The following is a 27,657-nucleotide window of genomic DNA, read 5'->3' as shown; positions in this document are numbered from 1 at the left end:
TTGCGTAGAGAGCCGCAGTCTGTGTAGGATGACCCCTAGCCACCCTCAATCCCTCCTGCCTGACAACTGCTCATACTGGCTTTAGAGTAATTATCCTCAAAGTGGGATCCTGCACCGGCTTGCTTATTAAATATGCAGATTCCCAGATTCTGACGGGCTGGGCATGGCCCTCACTGGCCGGTACTTTTGACAAGCACTTCAATTAATGTGTGAAATAAAGTTTTCTCTAAGTCCTTCTTCCATTTAACTACCCTTCCCAAATCTGCTCTTAGGTGGCTGTCAATCCATCTTTGCAGAGGTGTTAAAAATAACCACAGCGTTCACAGATATTATTTAAAGGAGTAACTCCTGCCAGGAACTTTGCATTTTTTTTTAAAGGGTGTTTTCATTTTTTAAGCGATCTCCAAGAAGGCAAAATGTCTTTTGTTTTTGTTTTTGTCTTGATGAGAAGAAAGGAATTGTAATACTAATTTTTTTCAAGTTTATTTATTTATCTTTATGAGAGACAGAGAGAACAGAGACAGGCAGAGAGAGAAGGAGAGAGAGAGAGAGAGAGAGAGAGAGAGAGAGAGAGAGAGAGAGAGAATCCCAAGCAGAGAACGTGGGGCTTGAACTCACAAACCGTGAGATCATGACCTGAGCTGAAACCAAGAGTCAGATGTTCAACTGACGGAACCATCCAGGCGCCCAGGAGCTGTCACACTAAAATGAAGATAGCTTTTGAAATGTGATGTGAGATATGCAAATGCTCCAATGATAAGTCTAAGATAATAATTACAACCAAGAATCACGGAACACACATTTACTTCTTGTCATGTTCATTGTAAGTAATATTGCCAATTCTTATTACAAGCCATAGGAGAGGTAACATCCCCTTTTTAATGACGAGAAAACTGAAGGTTGAAGTGGTGAAATGCCTTGTTCCAAGTCCATACAGTTAACAGATACCTAAATCAGAATTTTAATTTTCTGTGATTTTAGCCAAAGAACTCAGTCTCTTTCTATTAGATCCTACTTCTTTCTGCAAAACAGCGTTTCACAAAGTACACAGCAGACGCCATCCTTAGAGAATTCCTGTGGCATCCATTTGGCTAAAGTTGCTGAGAACCCTAATTATTTTTTTCAATGATTAAAGCATTTTACATGTTCCGAGACATTTTTTAAATCAGATTTAGTGCTCCTGGGTTGAAAATGTGTCATTTTCATTAGTGCCCTGAGATTCTTTCTGCATCCAACTCTTTCCTGTTTGCTACTTTGGTCTCATTTCTATCACCTTTCAAAGAGCTGCCTGGCTGAGACTTATTATCATTATTATTTTTTTTTTTTAGGTTGCTTTCATTGCTATGAATCAACTCCAAGGAAAGGTTATGGATTTTCAGAGATGTGCAGGACGTGTGGAGATTTATTTGTATGATTCTTACTTATTGACAGAATGTATTCCCAGGGTTTATCAACGTGTTCTGTTAGTTTGACATTTAGTTGAAAGTGTTTGCTACTCTGATTCTTGAGGAGGGCAATCTCTTTCCTACATTCCTCTCTCAGATATATCCAGAGAAGACCACCTACCTGCTACATCTAAACGCATTCATCCAACTAGTTCAGCTTGGGTTTGTTTTATTTTGTTTTTCTCCAGCGAGGATGCAAAGCTAAACATCTCAAACCCATCGGTCATGTTTGGGGATCTTAGACAGCAATTTTTTAAACTGAACATAACTTTTACTCAAAGACACGACCGGAAGGACTTTGTAGTCCTTTGGAAATGGTAAGTGTTCTTTAAGCAGTTACATGGAGAGAGGCCACCATTTTGCATTGTGCAAGGTAAGTCAATGCAGATATAAACCGTACATGATACTCGTCTTGGTACGTTCATTCTGTTTGCTGATCCTAGGCCTGCTCATCCTGAGATATAGTCCTCTTTTCTCCCCTACCCCCTATGCCCCTTTGGCTATGTGTGGCCTGTAGTAGACCCAGGCAGGACCCTGTGGGAGGTGAGGAGAGGGAAAAGCCATGTATTTCTCCCCCCCTTCTTCTTTGCCTCAGGCATGTCCACGGGCATTGGCTTGAAGCATGTCACCAGCTCCTGCGGGAGATATCTGCCATGACTCCAGCTTCTACCCAGTGGCCTGGTCCCTGGCCTCAGGGACCACCATTTTCTCTGTCTCTCCAGCCTATGAGTGAGAGTGGCTTCCTGCTGTTGAAATCTCTTGGGTTACCTCACTGTCTCTTGTTTGGTTTTTCAAGCTCCTCCATCGCCTGTATGACCAATTCCCTGAGAGTAAATATTTGAACTGGTTTTGCATTTCAGATTAAACCCTGACCTATCCACCTCTATGCGTATAACATTCATCATACCATTAATAACATGTTTAAGGTTCTTTTACTGCCCTGTAATAGTGACACCCTAGAGTACTGGGAACAGTGCAACAAACCCAACTGTTGCCACAATTCATGATTGAATATTTGCTATTCTGTATTTTCGAGTGAATAGAAGGAAATGTATTCTGCTGAAAGGATTCTTTAATTGCCATTTTAACCAGGCAGTAGCCCTTTCTATTTCTACTTAAAGGAACTCTTTTGGAAGAAAATAACACACCAGGTGTCTTTTAGGTTTTTTGTTTGCTTTTTGATAGTGTTCAAAGTTACTAAATCATCTAGTGAAAGAATTCTATTCCAGGTACATGCCAAATAACAATTTTCTATGCAAATCTCTTAAATATCTAAGCCGGTGCAAATATAAACACCCTATCAAGTGTTCTCATAACATCAACTTTATAAGATATGGACTAATTTATAAAACCGCTTCACCTACATTCAAAAAATTAACTAATAGTATATTTTGTGTTTGTACAAAGTGCAAAAGAGGGTCAAAATCACTTTTTCCACATGGCAGTCTGAATATAGGAAAACTAACCTAGAGACCCCCACAGGTTGGCTGAACACTACTTTATTCAGCCAGGGGTGCTGCTGGGGGGAGAAACCAGTCCTAGCTCTGGTCCCACAGTGACACAGACGAAGCTGTTTTCCTGTAGACCCTGTTTCCTTTTATTCCTATTTGCACAACTAAACTATATTTTTGGTTCCATTGCAGATCGACGAGGTCATGTATCTGAGTTCTGTCTGGCCAACAGAATGTGGAAGAAAGTGGTCTCCTCCCCCTTCAGACTGGTTCTTAGAAACTTCCTGGTATGTTTCCATTTGTGTTTGATTTTCTTTCCTTTTGTCAAGGGGAAATAATATAATTGAAGAATCCGGGCTGGGTTCCTGAACGACTGTGTGGAGCAGAGGGCCCCACGTTTCCCAAAGGCCGGTATGCACTGGACTGTGATGTGTGGGCAAATTTGCTTTTGCTCTGATGAGTCACTGAAATGTCAAGGTTAGAGTAGCAAGTGTTTACTTTGATTAGCACACAGATAAATTAAGCCCTGGCAGAACAAAACTTCAGAGACACACTATTAAGCTGAGATCTAAATTTTTTCCTTTTGGATTCTTTTTACCACCTCATCCATTTTTTCCTCTCTTTTTCCTTCTCTGATTTCCCTATGTTCATTTAATATGGAAAATAGGCTCTGTCGAAATATAAATTAAGCAGGGCCTACTGCCAAAGGCTCGTCTTATGGTGTGCCTTGAGGCTTTAACTTGTATTTTATTTTCCATAGCTATAGCAAAAAAAACCCAAAAAACAAAAGAACAAAACGAAAAAAAACCTTTTTGTTGGTCTTTTGAGGGGAGCAAATATCGGGGATTTGCCCCACCTTCTTGCCAAGCTGGACAAAACACTGGCTCTATGTTTATAGCTGTTAGGTTTTTCTACAAGGGCCATCAATCTCCTTTCTTTTGCAAGAAAAAAGGCATGAAGGAACTCTTTTTATGAGGACCTTAAAAAAAAAAAGATCAAGGGTTGGCAGGACCTGAGGACAGAATAGGAAAAAGAAATAGGCTCAGGATATTTGGAGATATTCTAAGACCACGGGCAGGATGAAGCAAATAGACCAAATGAAGTATGCAGGGGGGTCTCCACATAAGTGCTCAGGACCAGCGGACGGACTGCTATCAGGACCTATCTCATACTTTGCCCCATGCTTTCCGAATAGTTGACTAAACCTCATGTGAAATTCCACCTTGGATGTCCCAAGCCACGACATATACTTTGTCCCAAAATTAGCCCCAGAATGACAAGCACTTAATTTTACAAACTTTGGTCCAGGAATGGTCGCTATCGTCTTGAATTTCTATAAGAACCTCAGGGAAAAGGCAGATGCTCTTGTTTTGTGTTTGTCTCAGCCTAGCCACAGTAGATACCCTGACTAGGAATGCCTGGGGACACTCATTTGGGTCATACTACCTGTGGGAGTATGGTGAGTGCCCCCCTCCCCCAATCAAGAACTTTGAACAAGCAGTGTTTGTCACTCACAATTCCCCGAGACTACATAGCACACGTGGGCCACTCAGGGAAGTAATGGGGAGAGAGAGAGTGTGTGTGGACTTGGGGTTCTGCCTGTATTAGGATTGAGGGTGAGATGCCTAGGATTTTACAGGTTTACTCTTGATTGGTGAATGTAAAACCTAAGAGTGGGAATTAAGGCATGGGTCACTTACCTAGATTACCTGGGGCTTTCTAAAAGGGGAACTTTCTAGGTGCCTGGCTGACAATGTGTTTATCTGAGATGGATGTCCTTGAGGTGGATGGCTCAGCAATCAAAAGCTTAATGTCAGGCACTTGCACAACAATCAAAAATGCTTGTCCTCAGGCACTTAACACTATAGCCCTTCATCTAATAGATGAAGAGTCTGAGAAGCAGCCTAAGGTAAGTTCGCCAACACCACATAGGAAGCCAAAGCTTCATCTGGAATTTACAATCAGGCCATCTTGTATCATATGACTTCTATGTTTTATGTAACTTTCTCATTTTCCAAACCACTTTTCTTCTGTCCCAGCAAAGGAAAACAGAAAGAGAACAACTTTCTCTTTCTGTTTCCTCTTCCTTCCTTCCCTTCTTCCTTCTTCCTTCCTTCCTTCCTTCCTTCCTTCCTTCCTTCCTTCCTTCCTTCCTTCCTTCCTAAAAGTTCATGAATGACAGCTAAAATTCAGGATAATGGTATTTCATCCACCCCTTTTTTAATATAAAAATCAAATTTGATCTGCTGCTTGGCTCTGTATTTTTTACAGAAGCACCTAGGGCCCAATTCGTTCGTAAATAGTTGCATAAAACAAAAAGAGTACCATGCTCCACTGTATATTAGTTCTTTGAACAACAATAAGACACAGGAAATAAAAGAAACCATAGAATACTTCTACAGCAAAATAAGCATTTGGCTCCATTATTAGAAATCAAAAGAACATGTTTTCAGTAAAATTCACTGAATAATAAAGGAAAACCATGAAAATACAAAAAAAAAAAAAGAACAAAATGCTTAGCCTTGATTCTCTTACATACAAATATTTTAGTTACATATTTCTCTTATAAAAATAAAGTATGCTTATCTGTAGACAGTTTGGAAAAGGGCCAAGAATATAAAGAATAAAATAAAAATCACCTAATATTCTAAGGATCATCGGTATTAACATATTGTTATATTTTCTCCTAATCATTTCTTGGCATATTAAACATATGTATAGTTTTATATGTGTATTTAAGACATCCTATATTTAAAATAGTCCACGTTCCCTTTTTAAAAATGTAACGTCGTGTATTATTTGCCCCCATAATACTCCAAGTTCTTTTCAAGCATTATTATTAGTCATAAATGATATTGCCTAGTCACACTATGACTATGTGCTTCATTATTTCCTTATTGAAAGGCATAAACTACTTGGGGCGCCTGGGTGGCGCAGTCGGTTAAGAGTCCGACTTCACCCAGGTCACGATCTCGCGGTCCGTGAGTTCGAGCCCCGCGTCGGGCTCTGGGCTGATGGCTCGGAGCCTGGAGCCTGTTTCCGATTCTGTGTCTCCCTCTCTCTCTGCCCCTCCCCCGTTCATGCTCTGTCTCTCTCTGTCCCAAAAATAAATAAACGTTGAACAAAAAAAAATTAAAAAAAAAAATTAAAAAAAAAAGAAAGGCATAAACTACCAAATTTTAGTACTACTAATGTCATGCTACACCTATTTCCTGTTACTGGATTCTTAGTAAGTTTTTGCACTCTGATGAAGAGGACAGAAAAGTAGCGAGCCACCAATCAGAGTCAGAGCTAAATACGACTTTCACTGATTTTATGGAGGATGCACTAGTCAAGCACTCATTCATTCAAGTACTTTTTTTTTTTTTTTTTTTTAAAGAAATATCCACCCTGGGCATTTTCCTGGAGGAATGTTCATTGCTGGCAGGGAGGATCTTTAATTTTTTTAATTTTTTTTAATTTTTGGGACAGAGAGAGACAGAGCATGAACGGGGGAGGGGCAGAGAGAGAGGGAGACACAGAATCAGAAACAGGCTCCAGGCTCTGAGCCATCAGCCCAGAGCCCGACGCGGGGCTCGAACTCACGGACTGCGAGATCGTGACCTGGCTGAAGTCGGACGCTTAACCGACTGCGCCACCCAGGCGCCCCATTCAAGTACTTTTTAAAATAACTACTCTTTTTTTTGGGGGGGGCATGGTTCTACTTGGGATATGTCAGTAGAAAAAAAATTATAAACAACTCTGGCTTCATGGAGCTTGGGTCCCAGTGTTCTCATTTATTAAGGTAGAGGAAAGAAGAATAGAAACGGTGTTTTGTGAGGCTTGTTTTTGTGGGGGGCGGGGGGGTTGGGGGCAGAAAGCTGGCAAAGTTGAGTAAAATTCTGCTTCGAAGATGTTGGGTTTGTGGTGCCAGTGACGTATGCAGGCAGAGATTCACTGAAGGAGAGGAGAAATGAGTCTGGGCTAAAGATGTTGACTTGGGACTCCTCAGCATTCATGCAGGTGGAGTGGGCACCAGGGGAGCAAATGTAATCACCCAGGGGAAAATGCTGACTGAGAATTACTGAAAGTAATTCTTGACCCCTATGGAACACCAACATTTTAAAAAGAGGCATTTGCCAAAACAATGGAATGAGAAAAGAAGGAAACTCCTAAAATTGTGTAGCCATGGAGCCAAGGGAAATGTATTGCCAGATAAAGGGAATAGACAACGCTAACCCTTCTGAGAAATCCACCAAAATAAAGAGTGACAAGTACACGTTGCATTTGGAAGCATGAAGTTCTTTACCAACACAGATTAGAAATACCACTCGCACAGAGGCTACAAACGTTTTTAATCTCTTGTCTCTATTGTCCTTCATTTTAGCTACTCCTTTCTGTGGCCACACCTCACAATTATGTTTTGATTTGTTACTGTGCCGTTCCTGAAATCATAAGTCAGACATTACATTCTGTGCCCATAAACATCATTTCTCCAATCTCACGCATCAAATGCATCCAACATACACAGCTACTTGACATTAGGCCTTTCAGCAAATATACTCCTTTTCCTTATATCCATTAGCCCTTTCCATTCCACAGTCCACATTCTCCCAAGAACCCGGCACAACTTTGACTTAGGAAAACACGAACATTTTGGAGACATTGATCCTGCGACAATGTGCCCCCACTTGGAAACAACGGAAATGTTAGACTCAACATAAAAACATGATGCATTCTATTCTTACAATATTTTTGGGGGGTAGGCACCTGGGTGGCTCAGTTGGTTGGGCGTCTGACTTCGGCTCAGGTCACGATCTCGCGGTCCGTGAGTTCGAGCCCCACGTCGGGCTCTGGGCTGATGGCTTGGAGCCTGGAGCCTGCTTCCGATTCTGTGTCTCCCTCTCTCTCTGCCCCTCCTCTCTTCATGCTCTGTCTCTCTCTGTCTCAAAAATAAATAAACATTAAAAAAAATTTAAAAAAAAGTTTTTTAAACAAGTGAGAGACGACATCTAGCAAATCTCCTTAATTATAAAACGCATCAAGAGGTGTATCTGTGGTTCCACAGTTGAAGGTATAACTGAGTTTCCATGAAAATTGCTCAACCCTTTTGAGATATCCATTTTAAAAAGCCCACCTACTTGCCTGAAATTGCTACTTATTCAATTTAAAAATCCACTTAAAAATCTTCTAGAGAGAGATAAGATCTGAATCTATGGAAAGAAGAATGATTAGGCTGGATGGCTGTTGTCTTTGAGTTTCTCCCACATTTTGAGATAGGGATTTAAGTGTGAGTGGTTTATTTGGGTGTGACACTAGGAAACAACAATTGAGGGAAATAGGGTTGGGGGGGGGGACAGTGAGACAGAGAAACAGAGGCAGCCAATAAGTGGTGTGCTATTATACCAATTAACCTATTGTCTGGAATTTCGTCCTACTGGGAACTCAGGGATTCAATGTTGAACATGTGAGTCAGAGTTACCCCCACCTCCCCCTTGCCCCCAGGAAGGAGCTGGAGTATTTATATTTGCTAATAATCCTCAGTTAGCAGGGCCCCGTTGGTGGTGATGGAGGGGTGGGTAGGGGAGGAAGGAGAGGAGAGGAGAGACAGAAAAGGCTTCAAGAACAGCAGACATCATACATGACAATGCAAAGGCAGCCTTTGCTCCAGCCTATCCAAAGATGCGCTCTGGTAGCTCTAACATTTTATCTCCAAGGTATAGGACTCTATAAAATTGTATGGGCTCCTATTTTAGGAAAGGGTTTTGTTTAAAAAATTGTTATTTGAATTTGAAAAGTTCTAGATGAATGATATTCAAATTGTTCCCAGTTATGTTAATCAGCATACTCCTTTTCTGCTGAATTTGATTCAAATAAACCAACATGGGGACTGTGGGTTCCGTGTAATGATATAACCCAGTAGAAAGAGATGCACCCACATGCAGATGGTTAAATAAGACCTAACATGAGAGTTGGAGCTTGTTCTCCTCATTTTGTTCTCTTTACCTCTCCTTTAACAACATAGGGTAGCTTTATTCTAGCATAAAAACCCCTACATTCCAATAACTTAACATATCAAAGGGTTATTTTTCAACCACACCATGTCCATTATGGACATGAATCTCTGCTCCGTATAGTTATTTGTGGACCCACACTGATAAGGGGTCCATAATCTCATAGCTGCACCCTGTGCAAGAGGCAGCCTTTTTAATCGCAGTAGCAAGGGAAGGGAGTAGGGAGAACCACACATGGGTTTCCTTTGTTTCAACTCAGAGGAGACAAATTATTTTTGCCCGCATTGGCCAGAACTATTCGCAATGCAGCACCTAACTCACGGCACTGAGGAATGTGAGGGGGCAAAGAGAATATGTGATGATCATTATTATTTTTGGCACACCTACCAAATAGAGGACACCTTGACGATCATCCACAGTGGTTTTCTAAATGAGCACTTCAGAATTCTGGTGCTCCCAGCATCCGCTAGGAACTCTTAAGGGTAGAACAGTCATTCTCTCCCCATCCCATGTTAATCAAAACAGCCCTTTCTTCAGTATTTTCTCCATATTGATGTTCCTCATAAGAATTTGTTTGAAGAAAGGACTCTGTAGCTTTAAAAAAAAAGTTGGAATACAGCAAATATAGCCCTACTTTTTCCTTTTTAAGATAAGAAAAACTGAAACCCACTGATACAGAGTTTTTAAGGTCATGCAGCTGGTTAGAAGACCTTGACCCAGAAGCTTGCTAGGACACCGTCCGCTTTGACATTATGCCCCAATAGACTCCTCACTGTTGGGAAAACCTTTTCTCTAAGATGTTTGTCAGGAGTATCGGGAAAAACTTAAGAAGTGATTTGAGAAAAGAAAAATGAAAGAAGAAAAGAAATCAGGAGAGAGGCAGATAGGGGGGAGAAACAGTTTTGGCAAAGTGAAAAAGGGATAAAGTGAGAGACCCAGAGAGAGAGAGAGGTGCATGAGGTGTGAAGAGGCTGGGAGCCCAAATGAGAGAGCCACTCAGTCTAGACTCCAGATGTGAGTACACGGCTTCAGTGACTTCAGTACTGGACTGTGCAAATACTTCTGCCAGATGTCATGGCTGAGCTACAAATCCTTGGATGCGTGACAGAATTGGCTGTTGTTCTGTTCAATGTTTTGCTTCTTTGTGTGTGACTGGTCATTCTGCTGGCTGCTCTAAGGTTGTAACACCAGATAATGGCTTCAATCCTAAAGTTAGCATTTTGGCTGTCTTCAAAGAAGTGAAGCAGAGCCCTGGAGCCCTGTTGAATGTCCAGAGGCAGATTGGTGAACTTGGACCAGCATGTATGGTCACGTTCCCACATGGGGATCCATCTAACCCCAAGAAAGGCAAAAACTGTGGAGAGACACAGAGTAAATAAAATAGAAAGAAGCTACTGCTTGTCGGCAGAGGACCTCGGGTAAATTGCCTTATCTTTCTGGGACTCCGTTTCCTCAGAAGGATTTAATTAAATGGTCTCTAGTTTCCATTTGAACATTGACAATTCATAATCTTATAAAATGGCACCACAAAGAGGGATAAACAAGAAAGCCATGTCCCTTCCGAGCTGATATGATAGAACATCAAAAAGCGAAACGCTCTGCTTTGTTAAATAAACAAGGTAAAAACTTGCATTTGCTTTCTTCGAGTAAGCAACTTGTAGAATCTGGTGATGAGTTTAACACGTGAGAACTAAGACGGAGCGGCTCTATGGGCAGAGACCAGTTCTGCAGAAAGGAAAGTATTAAAGGGCCAACCTGCCCTATGCAACAATTGAGAAGTCAACAGAATTTGTGTTTCTGATTCTGCCAACACTGTTCCATTCTTTAAACCAGTGTGTGGCTTCTGCTGCGCGCCACGGCCTAGGGATTTGATGGCAGGGGAGACAGCTTGGTCTTGACCCCCATAAGGCCTGTGATACAATGGTGGTCATAGGCAATTAAGCTGAGCTACAGTGCAGTGCCATAGGGACAATTACAGGGGGGCAGATATGGAGGATGGGGCGAGATAGGCATGCAGACCAGGTGTGGAAGAGCCGGGATCGGTGGAAGAAGTGCATTTAAAGCTGAGCCCTGTCAGAAAGGTAAGGAATAGTCAAAGAGGTGGAGAAGAATGGTTCAAGGCAACCACTGAGACACGTTCAGGAAACTGGAAGTAATGCATTATGACTCTGCCACTGTTGCCTGTGTGCACGTGACCGCGCTGCTGAATCTTCCTGAGCCTCAACTCTCCCATCCGCAAAATGGAACAGTAACAGGATGCACAGATATATAGATACACACACACACACACACACACACACACACACACACACACACACTGTCTACATATATACACACTTTCTACACATATATATACACTTTCTATATATATAAATACACACACACACACACACACACACACACACTTTCTACAGAGCTTACCCCACAAGCGGTGCCCAAAAGATGATAGCAAATCACAGTATCACAGTACGGGATTTGGAAAGGACAGCAAAGGAATCAAAATTTTGCCTAAGTTTCTAAGTTTGGGGATTGGTTAAATGGTGTTGCCACTCACTCATTTAAGGAATATCGGAAGAGAAGGCAGATGGGGGCAAGGGTAATGAGATAGTAGATTCAAGGAGAAAGATCTGGGCTGAGATGCACACTCAACACACGTCTGATACAAAAATAATGGCCCCGTTCCACTTTTCATTGTCTCATGTTGTCCTTCTGGAAAAACTCCTTTTCTTTAATCTATGTTGCTCTGTCCCATACATGTCAACTCCTAAATTATTAGCCGCTAAAGAACTATATTTTAATAGTGAGAAATTGAAGATGTTAAGAACCCTGACATTCTTTCATGACCCTAAGAAGCCGGGCACCAGGACAGTGTGAAATCTGAGGATCACCTGGGGGTGAGCTCTTTGGCTGAGCTGGACAGGCTACACAGACAGCCAAAGTCTCCAGCAGTATTTTCTGAAAAGAAAATGGTGGTGGGTTAATAGGAGGCAGCAGACATATTTGCTGAAGCGAATACCTAAGATTTCCCTGACATTTCTTCCTACCCAATAAATCAAATTAGCTACAAAACATCATCAGTGTAGCAAACCCGACCCGCCCCTTCTTTTCTGTTTTTCATTTCAAATTAATATCAGATGAAACAATTAATGCCTTTCAGAGCATTTTCCAGATCAAAAACACACACTACTCACATGACAAAATTGGCATTTAAGGAGGAAAAAAAACAACTTTACTTAATGCAAAACTTAACTGAAAAATTCAAAGGCTGCCAACTGGGCAGGAAATTAAGGTGAGGTCTCTGAAAAGTCTCTCTACTCATCAATAGTAGGGAACAGCAGGAGGCTTGGCTGCAGTTTCCTAGATGTTTCCAACGTGAAGTTCTTGTTTAGTGAGGCTACAAGCTGTCCCAGATAGTACCTCTTTCCCCCCCACCGAGTATAAAATTCTATCAAGCCTCTACTCCAGAATTAAATTCTCCTCTTAGTAGGGCTTCTTTTCTGCTGTTTCCTATGACCTCATACTTTCTGGAACAGCAATTTCTGGTTTACAATCCACTTTCATTTAGCCCCTGAGCTCTGCGTTCAGTGCTGAGTAAGCAGAAGCTGGAGAGAGCTCAGATTCAGAGCGAAGGTTTTTGTGTTTGTTTGCTTTTATTTTTTGTTTTTCCCTCAAATAGAGATAGGGATGAAGGGGTGTGAGACCCTTGGAAGAGTATTTCATAAGTGTTTATTCATCGTAACTGTGATATGTAACCAGAACTCTAAGCCAATGCCCGCTGCTCACAACCGAACCCTGATATTGAGGACACAACTGCTTTTCTTGCTTTCAAAAACACAAGATTTTGTGTGGACCGTATATCCCAGCTCTATGTTTAATACCCGTTTGAAATTGGGCAAATCTTTACCAGTACTTTGAAATTCAATTCTCCCCCCTAAAAGAGAATGTAGAGCCAGATTTTCTCGATGTGCTCCGCTATCATTCATGCCTCCATTTCGGAAATTCTCTCTTTTAACTGCAGTGATTAATTTCATGTCACTTAGATCATGGGCTGTACCTTAGTCACCTCTGTATTCCCAGGATTTGGAGCATTGCATGTTGTAGACGGTCTGTGAGGTTCTATAATTTTAGAATGAAGAATGTCCCTGCATTGCAATATTGTCGAGTACATTAAGAGCAAGCCTTACAGTTACGTGAGCTGAAATGTGCACCTGCCTTGTCCTTCAGTCCCTCAGAAATATAGGATGTAACAAAATGATGCTCAACATACAAAAGGGAATCCTCATGCTGTTAAAATGAATAAGGAAGTCAAAGCCAGAATTTCTAGCTTGGCTAATACTAAGGAGGCCTAAGGGACACTGGATGAGAATATATATCAAACTGCCTGCTAAAAGGGTTATAATGCCCCTTTGCAGAAAGTAGATGTGGTCTTTTAGGGGGAAAAAATATTGGGAGAATTTACCATCCACACCCCTTTGCTGTAAAAACTATAGAAGAATGAGCATCTGCGGGAGAGGAATCCAAACCAAAGGAGGAAACAAAAGTTCAAGAATCAAAAGCGATCAGGAGGCACAGTGAGGAAAGAAACTGATAGTAAAAGTAAGGAAGGATTAGTTCTAAACAGCCATAATAATTCAGATAAATGACTTCAGTGGGGTTTGTGAGCAAGGTGCAAATAAAGCACAAAAAGGAAACTAAAAAGAAAATGCAAAGTTTAAAGAACTTAATATCATTAGTTTTGTGGGGCTATAGTAGAGAAACTGTTTAACTCTAGACATTATTGAATTAAGAATGCCATAAGAAAATAGAAATAAAATTAATAGATCTGTAAGTTCTAACCCAGTATAAAAAGAGAAGAAGGAAGGAAGGAAGGAAGGAAGGAAGGAAGGAAGGAAGGAAGGAAGGAAGGAAGGAAAGAAGGAAGGAGAAAGAAAGAAAGAAAGAAAGAAAGAAAGAAAGAAAGAAAGAAAGAAGAAAGAGAAAAGAAAGGAAGAGGTAAGGAAGGAAGAGGTAAGGAAGGAAGTGAGGAAGGAAAGAAGGAAGGAAGGAGAAAGAAAGAAAGAGAAAAAGAAAGAAGAAAGGAAGAAGAAAGGAAGGAAGGAAGAGGTCAGGAAGGAAGGAAGGGAAAAGTTTCTATCAATTCAATTAAATCAGGAAAAGAGAAGCCCATAGCAAAGAAAAAACATAGCTACAGGAAACAAAAGATTACAGGGGCACTTGGGTGGCTCAGTCAGTTGAGCACCTAACTCTTGATTTCAGCTCAGGTCATGATCTCATGGTTCCTGAGTTCAAGCCACACATAAGGTTCTCTGCTGTCAGCACTGAGTCCGTTTTGGAGCTTCTGTTCCCCTTTCTCTCTGACCGTCCCCCACTTGTGTTCTCTCTCTCTCTCTCTCTCTCTCTCTCTCTCTCAAAAACAAATAAACATTGTTAAAAAAAAGATTTCAAATGTATTAACAATCTCAATAAAAGTAAATAGATTTAAATTGCTGTTTATTTTCTGTCAATGACCAAAATACAGAATTGAACCCAGCTACATGCTGTTTATGAGATACTTAAAATGTAAGTACACAAAAGTTTTGAACGTTAAAGGCTAAAAAATATATCTGAGAACATATCGTTAAAAATAAACTTGTTTAGCCATGTTAACAGCAGATAAATGAGAATTCCAGGCAAAACTTATTAAGGACAAAGAAAGCTATTATAATAATAGAGGAAACGTTTGCGAGACTTACACAGCAATGCTAAATCCTTTTGGCAGGTAGCATCCTCACTTTTGTTACATAATTATATTGTATATAACTATATAGACAGAATCGCAATAAGGAACTGAAAAATGAAAAGTTAAAAATGTTGACCAAACTCACAAAAACCAGATCGCCAAGCACATAAAACTTTGAAATTCTTAGAAAAACATTTAAAAAATTCAGAACACATAAGATTTGAACAAAAAAATAACAAGCTAGATCTAATGGACATATTGAACTCTGTGATCAACAATTAGAGACTATACAATCTTATCCCCCACAAAATGAACATTAAAAACAATTTTAATGTTTATATATTTTTGAGAGAGAAGAGAGAGAGAGCAAGTGGGGGAGAAGCAGACAGAGAGAGGGAGACACAGAATCCAAAGCAGCCTCCAGGCTCCAAGCTGTAGGCACAGAGCCCGATGCAGGGCTCGAACTCACCAACCACAAGATCATGACCTGAACCCAAATCAGACGCTTAACCAACTGAGCCACCCAGGTGCCCCGAATATGTTTTTAATTGGCCATCTGCTAGGTCACAAAAGAAATAACAACAACAACAAAAATTTACATGAGATCATGCTTTCTGATTTTAAAGCAGGAAAATTGGTATGCAGTTATAAAAGATAGCCATAAATTTACACATCTGAAAATTTAGAAACTCATTTGTAAATTATCCTTGGGTCAAAGGAGCGGTTATAGAACCTGCAGAGTACAGTAAAACCTTGGTTTGTCAGCATAATTCCTTCTGGAAACATGCTTGTAATCCAAAGCACTTGTATATCAAAGCGAATTTCAAGAACGATTGGCTCAGTTGTGATCATGTGATGTTCGGCATCGCGTATGACTCGTATTGCAAGACATTGCTCGTTTATCAAGTTAAAATTTTTTTAGAGATGTTTACTCGTCTTTCGGAACACTCAGAGAACAAGTTACTTGCAGTCCAAGGCTTTAGTGTATTTAGTACTGAAACAATGAAATATCACATAGCAAAGTTTTGTAATGTTGGTAAAATACTTTGGGCATGTAAATTTATGACTGACCTGTATAGATTTATGTAAATGAGTTCCAGTGCCCTCTGGCTTCCTAAGGGATCCACAGCAGGGGATCGGCCCGAGTTTGGAAATTGATGTTAGGGGATTCATTCTCCTGCATTTAGCCAAGAGGTAGGCTGGCTGGCCTCGTCCCACAACAGTTTACTGCTCCTCTCGAAGGACTGGACTCTGCTTCACTCTCTGGGCTTCTGGGTTCCAGTAGGCACTCCCTCCCCTCATCTCTCAGGGCCTTCGGGTTAACTACCAGCTGCTATCGGCCTTGGGTTACTTTGCTGTCTCTTGTGGTTCCCTATACCCACATCTTTGTAAACAGTCCTGTTGTAAATAAACCCTCCTCAAATTATACTGTTTGGAGAGTGCCATCTGTTTCCTGTTGGGACCATGACTGAATCAGTGATACGGATATAATTTAAAAGACCTGCACACTCTCGGAGAAAGAGTGGGGGAGTGGAGGAAGGGAAGAAATGGCACGGCTTTTTTGGTAGAACTATCACGTGGGCATTGGTGTGGCTGGGTCTGGGAGATGCTGCCGTTTATTTCCCAGGGCACAGTATGGATTCTTCAGGAACTCCTGCCCCTGGGTATCTCACCTGTAGCTTCCGTGGCCTGGCATCTCTCCTGCTGGCCACGCGTTGGCCACCATTGACTTGCCACTCAGATGCTGTACTTCCGGCAGGCGGGTAGCACCCCTTTCCCTCAGGTGAATAGTGGCAATACAGAGAGGAAATGTAATTGGATGGGTGAAAAGCTAGCATTTTAACTGAGGGTGTAAGATTGTATTTCTATATTTAAAAAAAAGATCTTTGTCAATGTCACGAAATATTAGCATCAATATTAACACGTGATGAAGATGAATGGGGGGGGGGTCCAGTGATGTCACGTCATTTTCTGTGTGTTTGAAAATATATCCTACTTAGGAAAACAACAATGTTTAAAAAGACTAAGGTGACCAGGAGCCGACACAGCTTTGAGATTGCAGATTGCAGTGCCTTCTGCCCACTGCATCCCAGAGGTCCCACACCAGTTTGCCAAATGAGATGTTTCCTAGTTCCCTGGTATAGGGTCAAGGTTGGGAAGGGAGGAGAGGAAGATGAGAAAGAGTTACGTGATTCTTAAAGAGTTTGGGCCCCAGATTTGGTCACTCTCCAATCCCATAAGCAGGCCCTTTGCTTGGCTGTTTTCTCTTCTCTGATTTCTTTTCCCTTAATCGGATCTTCACCCCAGCAGCCACTGCTTCTCTTTGGGGAAACTTCAGCCCCTCTTTATTTCCTTATCTCTGCAAAACCACACTCCACTTCTCTGTAATTTAGGAAATCTATGAGCAGCGGGAGGTATACAGTTTGCCTTGCGGTCCTGGTAACAGGGTAACAGGACAGAGAAGGTTCACTGGGAATGTTTGAAGGTTGAATAATAGGCCCCTATCAGGATTGAAACAAGAGCTTGGAAGCACTTTATATAATTAGCTCTAAGATTCTTCTGCATTAAAGAGACTGTCATGAACTTGAATCATACTTTTAAACTGGGCCTGTTCCATCAGCAGACTCCAAGATTTTCCCTTAACTATCAGCCAGGATATGTTTATTTGTATGTATTTGTATAAGATGATATGGCATCTAGAAAAATAGAATGTCAAAGCACCGTCTTTCAATTTAGAGATAAACAAATTGAAGTTTTACTGGTTGTTAGTGTCAGGCCAGATTTGAAGCCAGGCTTTTCTCCGACTGCAGGTCTGGTGCTTTTTCCAATTGTTGGTTAAGATGTGTGGATACTTGTAAGAGCACAAAAGGATTTTTTCAGTTAATAAGTATAATATAATACTCTTTTAGCTTAAAACCTGCTTAGAATCTGCTTATTCTTACAAAGCTTGGGAGTATTTCAGCATCATATAGTACTTCTGATTTATGTATGTTGGGCTTTACATTGGAAGAGCACAAAAACATGTCAACTAATAAGTATCTTCAGATGCTAAAGCTCTGATAACAGAAAATACAAAAAGCAACTGATAAATGGATGGGTTAAAATATGTATGCAAATGTCCCCCAATGACAATCGGCATACAAATGAATAATTGCATTTCTAGATAGCTGGATAGACAGACAAAATTACACGGGGCATGAATGTTGCCTTCACATTGATAGCTAGGTCCACGGAACAGTTGCCCAGGGCTTCAGTAGAGAGGCTGACCTTAGAATTCCCAGGGAATATGGACACTGCCTGGGGAAGAGTGGTTGATTCTGGTTGATTCTGTACAATGAATTCTCAGGCTGAGAAGTATGTGACAAAGACTTTCCCCACTCTGTACAACGAGGCCACCCATGGGCTTTGGCAGACTCTATTTGAAGTTTTGTTTTTTTTTGAAAAATAAAGCCCTGATACCACATCTGAAATGTAACAGGGCCAAGCTTTGCATGGATTTTTCCGCTTCCGAATGGAAGCCCCTGCCCGGCTGCTTTTATTTCTCCTTCTACATTTATTTTTGTTATATTGTATTGCTTCAAATCATTTCAAATGTTGTCAATGCAATATATCTTAGAAAAAACAGTTCTGAATTCATAAGCAATCCCTATGGCATGTCCTTGGCATCGGCTATAAAATTCCAAAGTACCTAATTTATTTGATTGATTGATTTTTCAATGTTTTAAAGGGTACCAAGCCCAACAGCATATAATTTTTCTCTTACTAAATGGAATATGAATGAATAAAAGATAATTGCATTTTTTTGTATTCAGCCTGTTGTCTTGTGAAGTTTTTGTTTTTTTTTTGTTTCTTCTTTCCTACAGTTCTGAAGTGAATGAGAAAGATCCTTTCTCTATTTATAGCAATAACAGCTCACCCAGCCATTCCTCAACAAGGTTCATTTGCAGGCCCAGCCCAGAACTCGCCTCCTATGTGTTACCTCACCAAGATGCTGCAAATGACCCATGACGCCAGTGAACACAGATTAGGGAGAGACTAGGGCTTGCACGGAGCTTTCCTGTTTGGCGGGAAGAAAAGCCTTCCTCTATTATCTCCTAGTTGAAAGATGCATCTCCATTCTCTTAGAGTTTGTAGACTTAAGCACAATTCAAAGAGATTAGGTTTTATTTTCCCAAGGAAGCAGGTGGATACAGCCTACAACTTCGATGATGGCCTATATAGCATGACCTTGAAGAGGCAACTCTTTTCTTATCTCCACTTGTCTCACTTCCATCTGGCTTCAGCTTGGTTAACATTATGGGGTTGGCCAAAAGAACTGCAATCCTTATCTTACTGACCACAGCACTTGCTGTTTGTAATTCCAGCAAAAGAGCCTCAGGTGATTATGGAGGGGACAGAAGGCTGAAGGACAGGACAGAGTATTGTTATAAACCTGTTTCCCTAACATCTCCACTGTCAGCTGCTTACCACGCACAATGCAGTCCCTTCCACAGCTCTGGATATCCATTACCTTAGAAGAAAGTCGGACGGTGGAGTTGAATTTAAGAGCACTTTCTAGAGATGATAATAAACTCGTCTTTCATCTTTGAAACCTGGAAAGAACTTCAACCAGTTATTTGAAATTTTTAGTGAGTTAGTCTGTCTTGGAGGGGAATGGCATGAGTGAAGTAATTCTCTCTCAAAATCCATTTCAGGTTTCCTATATGATTATAAGTACCCTCTTAAATTTAGTTTGTCACATAGGCAAAATCACACCAAAATGTGAATTTTTCTTTCCAAGAATAATAAATTGGTTTGTTTTCATTTCTCTAAACTTAATAGAAAAGCACACTAGGGTGAGGTTAAGGGAAATGGTCCTGTTATTTTGTTTTTGCCATAGGCCTTTGTAAAGTTCCAGAAGGAAAATTAATCAATGATGAAGTATGGACTGAGCAACGACCCTGTGCAATACTAGACAAGTAGTCTCCAATGTAATCTTCTGGGCTCTCAAGTTTTCTACAAGATTAATCTTCAAGGCCCAGCACCTCCCATGGGATCCTTATACAGATTGACCAGTGACCTCCAGATCTGTGACAAGACTGTATTTTTGTGGCCTTCTCAAAGGACATTGTATCACAGCTGTGTGGGAAATACTGCTGCAAGAGGGCTTAGCAGTATAAGTTTGGGCCCAAACACTGGAAGCCAGGAGCACTTTGTCAGTGGTCATGTTAAAACAGCAAAGGCAGAGAATATCTGAGAAATCACCTGGCTAATGTGTTTATGTAGTGAGCTGGGCATAAGGTGCAGACATGTCCTAGATTAATGACCTCCTTGTAGTGTGCTCATTGTCCCCAGACATTTCATTTATAAGTATCAGCACAATAAAGGATATTTCTGGGAGTGCCATTCTAAATTTCACCAGAAATCATTTTTTAATGGTTTGTTCCACCACCCACACACTTTATGTACTGGAGTGAGTGAATAGATTTTTTCAGGTCAATTTCTAGTGTTGGGGTCAAAGACTTGTAGAGGAAAGAGATTTTATAATTAGAGTTCATGGTTTGCACCTGAAATAACTGTGCAACTCTTTCTGTCTTTGTTGTATTTCAAAGAGTCAGGCACTGCAGACTAGAGAGGGGGACCCAATGCTATGATGGTGCCCTGAAAGCAGTAATGTAGGAATCCCTTACATCGACCCATTATGAAGGGATGACCCAGTGTCATCAAGCAAAAACCAAGGAAACAAATGCAGGAACTTGGCATAGAGGCATGATGCAAAAGAGTGTAGAGCCAATAATTACTACTTTCAATGCAAACATCACACTGATGAGTCAACCCGACCTTGGCATTCTCACCAATACCCCAGAGAACGAGAGATTCATCCTGAGAAGATATTCTTAGCTATGACTTTCTTCCTCTTCCTAGGAAGTAGTAGCAACATCTGCTGGGAGGAAAGGAATGAAGTGGGAAGGGTCCAAAGTGACTGCAAGAAGGATGTCAAGGCTCCAGGGCCCTATATCTGTCTTGGAGAAATACCCAGACTCTGAGAATATCTCTCCCATGGGAAAGGGGCACACCTCCCATTAGATGGGGTGAACTGTGGCATTAGACAAATTACCTCAGAGGATTTATTCACATTATGTAATTCTGTATACATATTTTGTTCTATAAAAAATCTTCCCAAGGACACAAATTTAATATATCCAGAATGAGTAGGGAAGAGACCACAGATCTACACAAATAAATGAAGGACAAAAATCATATCATTAAAGAACTAACAAATAAATTAGAAACAGCAAGAGCCACAGCATACATCATTGATAATTACAAAGAGAAAGGTTTGAGAAGTACAGTGAAGGCTCATGAAAAATGTAGACATTAGGCAACAGAGAAAAGCTAGTAGTGATGGAATACAGAGAAGAATGATCCTATGTATAGTAATTGGACCTCCATGAATTTAAAAACTCGGCAAATTGAGAAGAAAAGGTATTTAAAGGGATTACGAGAAAATTCCTTTCAGACAAAAAGCAAAAACAAAAGCAACCTAAATTTGCAAAATTAAGAAAGCACACTTAAATCAAGACACATCTTGCTGCATTGGACTTGGATGCAAAATAGAGAATTTTTCTGTAATCCTGACAGAAAAAGTGAGTAACCTTGAAGAAGAAAGAACAGACTTCTCTTCAACAATCCTCAGTGATGGGAATCCAATATTTGTCCTCAAAGTTACGGATGGAGGAAATTGTGACCATGAAGCCCCAGCATGACCTAATTGAAATCTAAAGGCAAAAGGCAGAGTTGAACAACGTGAAAGAAATTCACGGATTATCACTACACACTACATGACCCAGTCCTGATGTGTTCATTGTAACTTAAAAACAACAAAACAGGGGTGCCTGGGTGACTCAGCAGTTAAGCATCTGACTTCATCTCAGGTCATGATCTCACAGTTCGTGAGTTCAAGCCCCCGCATCCAGCTCTCTACTGTCAGCGCAGAATCTGGAGCCTGCTTCAGATCCTCTGTCTCCCTTCTCTCTCTGCTCCCCCCTCTCAAAAATAAATAAACATTAAAAAAGCTTAAAAACAACAAAACAAAACAAAATAAAACCCACCCATATGATGACAAAAGTTCAACAAATTGTGAAATTACTGAAAATAAAGAATCAAAGAAGCTAGATGGACTTAGAGGGTGTGTGCAAACTAGTTTGCAGTTTATTGTTATAAAGTAGAATGTAAACAAATGAAACCTTGAGAATATGAAACAATAATTAACAAGATCAGGAGGAGAAAGGGGGGGCAGACAGAGAAAGTGGCAGGAGCATTAGCGCTCTTATCTTCATAGTGGGGAGTCAATCTACTATGTACAGTGAAAATATGGCTAAAAACAATACTGATGATTGTTTTCTCAGTTTTTCATAGATTATTTTATTAACCTTAAAATGATTTTTAGACATTGATAAATCTGTTAATAGATAATAAAGCAGAATTTCAGCTTTCCTTTTGTCTTCCTTCAATATTTCTTCTATAATTAAATTCAAGAAAAATTCAATGTAATACTTACTATATAATATTTTAAACAGCATAATAGCATGTTGACATCTTTCTCTTTGCTTCCTCAGGTGGGATTTACATATATTGAAATTCATCTTTTTCTTAGAGAAACATTTCCTGGGTTTTGTCAAATGTCATGTAACAACTACCATAATCAACAAGTACATAAATATCTCTTTCATGACAAAAATTTCCCGTAGGTCTTTCTGTGGTCACTCCTTGCTTGAATCCCCTCCCTCTCCTTCAGCAAATGCCTCTGGTCAACCACTGGTGAATTTCCAGCCCCTATAATTTTTTTCTTTTCCTGGATGCCATAGAAAAGGAGTCATAAAGGGGTACCTGGGTAGACCAGTCGGTTAAGCACCTACTCTTTGTTTCAGCTTAGCTCATAATCTTCCAGTTAGTGAGTTTGAGTCCTGCATTGGCTTCTGTGCTGACAGTGTGGAGGATTCTTGGGATTCTCTCTTTCTCCCTCTATCTCTGCTCATCCCCCACACCTTCTTGCTTGCCCTCTCTCTCTTTTTTTCTCTCTCTCAAAATAAATAAACTTTAAAATAAATAAATAAATAAATAAATAAATAAATAGAATCATATTGTACATTTGAATCTGACTTTTATTTAGCTTTTAAGCTAAATAAAATGCTTTTAAGATTTATCCAAGTTATTATGTGTATCTGTTCCTTTTTCATTGCTGCATATTATTCTATCGTAGGGCTATACCACCATTTGAGGGACTTTTCTGTGGTTTCCATTTTTCTTTATAACTCTGAACATTAACATATAGGTTTTCTATAACATTTGTTTCTTTTCCTCTTGGATAAATACTTAAAAATATTTTTTCCTGGTCATATAGTAAGTGCATACTGTTTAACTTTATGAGAAATGACCACGCTGTTTCCCAAAGTAGTTGTATCATTTTATATCACAACAAACAACATCTGAGAATTCCAGTTGCTCGGTATTCTTATCAACACTTAGTACTGCTAATTTTTTAAAGACACTTCTGTCGGTATTTAAGTGCTGAAAATTGAATTTTACAATGCAGTATGCTAACGAACATTTACCACTTAGAAATTAAGATCAATAGAAAAAATATTGGGAGGAAAGAGCCACGTAGCATTTGTATTTGATGCTTAATTGTTGACAAAGTCTTCCAGAAAAACTGACCTAAAAAGAAGCATTAATTACATTCATCTTTCTATTTATTCCTTATAGGAATTGTCTACATCAAAGCCATATGGAAAAACAGCAAACTCCAGTCATCCCATGAATCTCATGCTTTACTAAAAACACAAATCTGCACGTAAGCTATAATGACAAGTAGAATATTCCTTTAATAATGTGAGTTATCTAGGGGCACCTGGGTGGCTCAGTTGGTTAAGCATCCTACTTCAGCTCAGGTCACGATATTGTGGTTTGTGAGTTCGAGCCCCATATTGGGCTCTATGCTGACAGCTAAGAACCTGGAGCCTGCTTCAGATTCTGTGCATCCCTCTCTCTCTTTCTGCCCCTCCCCTGCTCACACTCTGTCTCTCAAAAATAAAAATAAACATATAAAAATTAAAAAAAAACCAATATGAGTTATCTAGAAGGATTTTCTAGAGAAACCATTAACATACCCATCAAATGTTGATTAGGAATCTTGGATATGGAAAGCATTATGTAGTCACTGATAGAAATATAAAGATGAATAAGTCAGTCTTTACTTCCAAGGGATATACAATATCTGTTACAGAATGAATGGGTCGTTGTAGTAAAACGGGGACAGTTCCGGGTTTAGCAGAATCCTAGTTGAGCACAAGGTAAAATAAAAATAATCCATTCTGAGGATTCCGGTGCAGTACTAGAACCAGTTCTGCTCAGTGTTATCATATTATGTGATTTAAATAAGAGGCAAGCCTCTGTACCTCAGAATATGCAGCTTGTTATGTTCCCACGATAGCCTTTCTACCTGAGGAAATCCTGCCAACAGGGTCCCTGAAAAGTGGAACAGAGGACAGGGTGTTGAGTCAAGAAACCCAAATTATAATTCATTTGGTTGAAAAAATGACATTTAAGCTGCTTTCCACTCCAAGATTCCTGATGTCACTCCACTTAATACTGCTTCGTTTACCCAATCAGTTAGTTCTGCCTCCTGTCTGGGCCATTATTTTTGCCTCAAGCCAAGTAGTGGATTTTTTTTTTTTTTTAAGCAGTAGAACTTTAAAAGTGCTGTGCATACAAAAGGGTGTTCCTGGGTTCTGAAAACACTTAATATATATATATATTTTTTTTACGTTCTGACTGAGACACGGAAATAAAGCTTTTAACAGACTTTCTTACTTGATCTTTATACCTGTAAAGAAGTATGAAATACATATACTATGAGACGTTATTATCCCTATTATAGAGCTGGTGGAATTGAGACCCAGATATACATACGCATAGATTTCTAACGGAAGACGTGCCTATGCATATTTCTAACGAGACTTATCTCTTCACTAAGCGTCTCTGTCACAAGGACACAAATCTTTTACCAGGTTATGAAATTTGCTCTCAACTCCCAGACATATATATTTTCGATCAAAATGGTTTATATCATGACAGATGGTCTATCCTGGTACATTTAATAATCCGAGCCTTGCATTATACAGTAGATTATTTAATTTTATGTTCACTTGAGATAACATTTCATCATGGTGATCTCCCCCCAGACTTGGAACAGATTGAGACTGAAGTAAAGTAGCACCTAATACCCCAGAAGCCCATAATCAGATACTTAGGACCCCAGAGATACGGCTCGGGCAGAATTCCACTCAGTGACACTCCAAGAGTTATCATCATGGACCGCGTGTTTATTCTGAGGCACTGAGCTCACACAGCAGGGAGGCAGTTAAAGAATATCTCTCTGCCTTTTGGCAAATTGTATAAAGCGCTTTTACCAGGAGGTTTGGAGACAGCAACAGCAGCAGTGAGCAAGGCGGTTGCATTTCTGAACATAATCTGAATTATCATTACAGTAAAATAAAATTTACTAAATGGGCATTTAATGGTATTGGGGCAAGGCAAAGAAGCAGAGCTTTCATCAGGAGAAGCTGGGACAGCTGCAGCCCCTCACAAGAAGATCCCCTGTGAATTGTTGGCTTTTGTAACTTGTGACCTTGTGCTATTTATAAAAGAGTATTCCTCTAAGAGCCAAGATGTAAGGCATAAAACACCATTGAAGTATCATAGACTTTGGAGAGAGTGTAATGAACCTCTGAAATTAGAAAATGATACCAATTCTGATGGATGAGACGGAAGTTTTCCCAAAAAATTAACCTCAGCCTTCCCTTCAACGTACATACTGGGCATTAATTCTGGGAATTTGTCTTTGGAATGCGATTTTTTTCCTCCTCGTATTGACTGAGTGCCAGAAGTGTCTGAGATGGATCATGTTGACATATTCAAAGAAAAAAATGATAGCTCCTATATAATTGCACCTGCATTTTTTCCAAAGTTGTTTTTTTTTTTTAATGTTTACTTATTTGAGAGAGAGGCCGGAGGGGGAGAGAGAGAGAGAGGGAGAGAGACAGAATCCTAAGCAGACTCCCCACTCAGCATGGAGCAGGACGTGGGACTCGATCCACAACCGTGAGATCATGGCCTGAGCCGAAATCCAGAGTGGGATGCTTACCCGACTGAGCTACTGAGGCACCCCAGCCAGCACCTGCTACTTATTTGCCTGGCACTGGGCAAGCATCGTCTCAACACCCTGATGAGCCTGGCACTGAGCTCGCCGGGGCAAGGATCTGAAACTTGGAGATACAGAGTAATTTGTGGAGCTGGGACATGTTCTCTAGTCATCTGATTCCAAGGTGCGTGTTTTCAACCACTCCACTGTCCTAATTTAAAACCAGGAGACAATCTGTCATCTTCGGCTTTACTATTAGTTGTCCTTTGAAAAATTACTAAAATGTCAGATGTCTAGCTTGGTAGTTGCTCTCCCAGTAAATTTAAAAAGCAGCAGGCCCTACCCGGCGCTTTCGTAGGCACAGTGGCAAGTAGAGAAGAAATGTACGCTAAAGCTTCAAGGTGTCTGTGGGTTCGTTGGGGGGGACATTATTGACTCTTACAAGACTTGCATAATGAAAAGAATAGTAACGAACCCTTACGGAGCACTTTTTAAGTGGACCACACCCTCCCCTATGCTCTACATGTGCACCCTGAGGTGGGCGAAATTAAGGTCTCTCTCTTTCTGACCCTAGTCTTACAGCAATAGAGAAAAGCTTCTCAACAGGGAACCTGGACTCCTACCTAATAGGCTCTCCTAAAGTCTGGGATCTCCACATCTTCCCTATTGCCTTAGAATCACGATTGGACTCAACTTTCTATCCGAGGGATTAATTCTAGCTTTCCTTAAAAAATACTCTCAGTAGGAGGCTCCTTTGAACCGGACTGAGGGGAAGGCAAATAGTTCAGAAAAGAGCCTATTCTCTCAGCGCCTCAAAACATCAGAGCAGAGGGTGAGATTACCAATGGCTTGGGGAAAATTGTTTAGGAGAACATTTGCCACCTCCTGACCAGGACATGCGGTGAGAGCTTCGATATACATTCTTTTAAGTCTGAAAGTTGATGTAACGTGCTTTTTTTCACCAGTCCCATCGCTTGTCCGAATTCCTTGCTTTGGAAAAAGATACTGCTGCACTGTTTTCGTGTTGATAGTTTTGCTGTGGTAATTAATTGTTCAAAAATCAACAACAGTTAAGAGACACGTGGGTGGCTCAGTCAGTTAAGCTTCCAACTTCAGCTCAGAACATGATCTCACCACTCATGGGTTCAAGCCCCGCTATGGGCTCTGTGCTGACAGCTCAGAGCTTGGAGGCTGCGTCCAATTCTGTGCCTCTGTCTCTCTCTCTCTCTCTCTCTCTCTCTCTCTCTCTGTCTCTCTCCTGCTCATGCTCTGTCTCTTTCTCTCAAAAATAAAATAAATGTATTTTATTTTATCTAAAATATGCATTTTAGATAATATTCATATACTATTTATATTATATTGTATATAAAATATAAGTAATGTATAAAATATATAAATATATAAATAAAAATGTTTTAAACAGTTTAAAAATACAGAAATATACACAGTGGAATGTCTTCTAGCTCTGATCCCCATTTACCAGTTCTCAACTCACATCGCCTACTCCAGGAAAGCACTGTCTACTATGTATCCTTCCAGAGTTTCTTAATGTACATGCTGGCAATTATGAATATACATTTTTCTCTCTGTTTTTAGACAAAAGTTAGCGTACCATATATACTGTTTTGCACCTCCTTTTTTGATTAATAATTTACTTGGAGATCTTTCCATATTATCATATAATCTCTCTCTCTCTCTCTCTCTCTCTCTCTCTCTCTCTCTCTCTCTTTCTCTCGGTTTTTAGTGTCACTGACTAATGACCCATTGCTTGGATGATTGTAATCTATCTAATCCCTAGTAACCTCTTTATAGACATTTGGGTTCTTTCCAATATTTTGCTATTATAGATACTGATACACTGGAAAAC

General features: G+C 40.2%; 1 long non-coding RNA gene across 1 annotated transcript; it reads left to right on the top strand.

Annotated features, from left to right (window-relative positions):
- Positions 1-587: 587 nt before the first annotated feature.
- LOC109499527 lies at positions 588-26,931 on the top strand. The gene is made up of 3 exons (XR_002156829.3): positions 588-3,183; positions 23,354-23,441; positions 24,832-26,931. It is a non-coding gene; the product is annotated as an uncharacterized LOC109499527 (long non-coding RNA).
- The last annotated feature ends 726 nt before the right edge of the window (positions 26,932-27,657 follow it).

Source organism: Felis catus, chromosome B2 (assembly GCF_018350175.1).
Source record: "Felis catus isolate Fca126 chromosome B2, F.catus_Fca126_mat1.0, whole genome shotgun sequence".
Classification (NCBI taxonomy): Eukaryota; Metazoa; Chordata; class Mammalia; order Carnivora; family Felidae; genus Felis; species Felis catus.
This window is presented reverse-complemented; position numbering and strand designations above follow the sequence as displayed.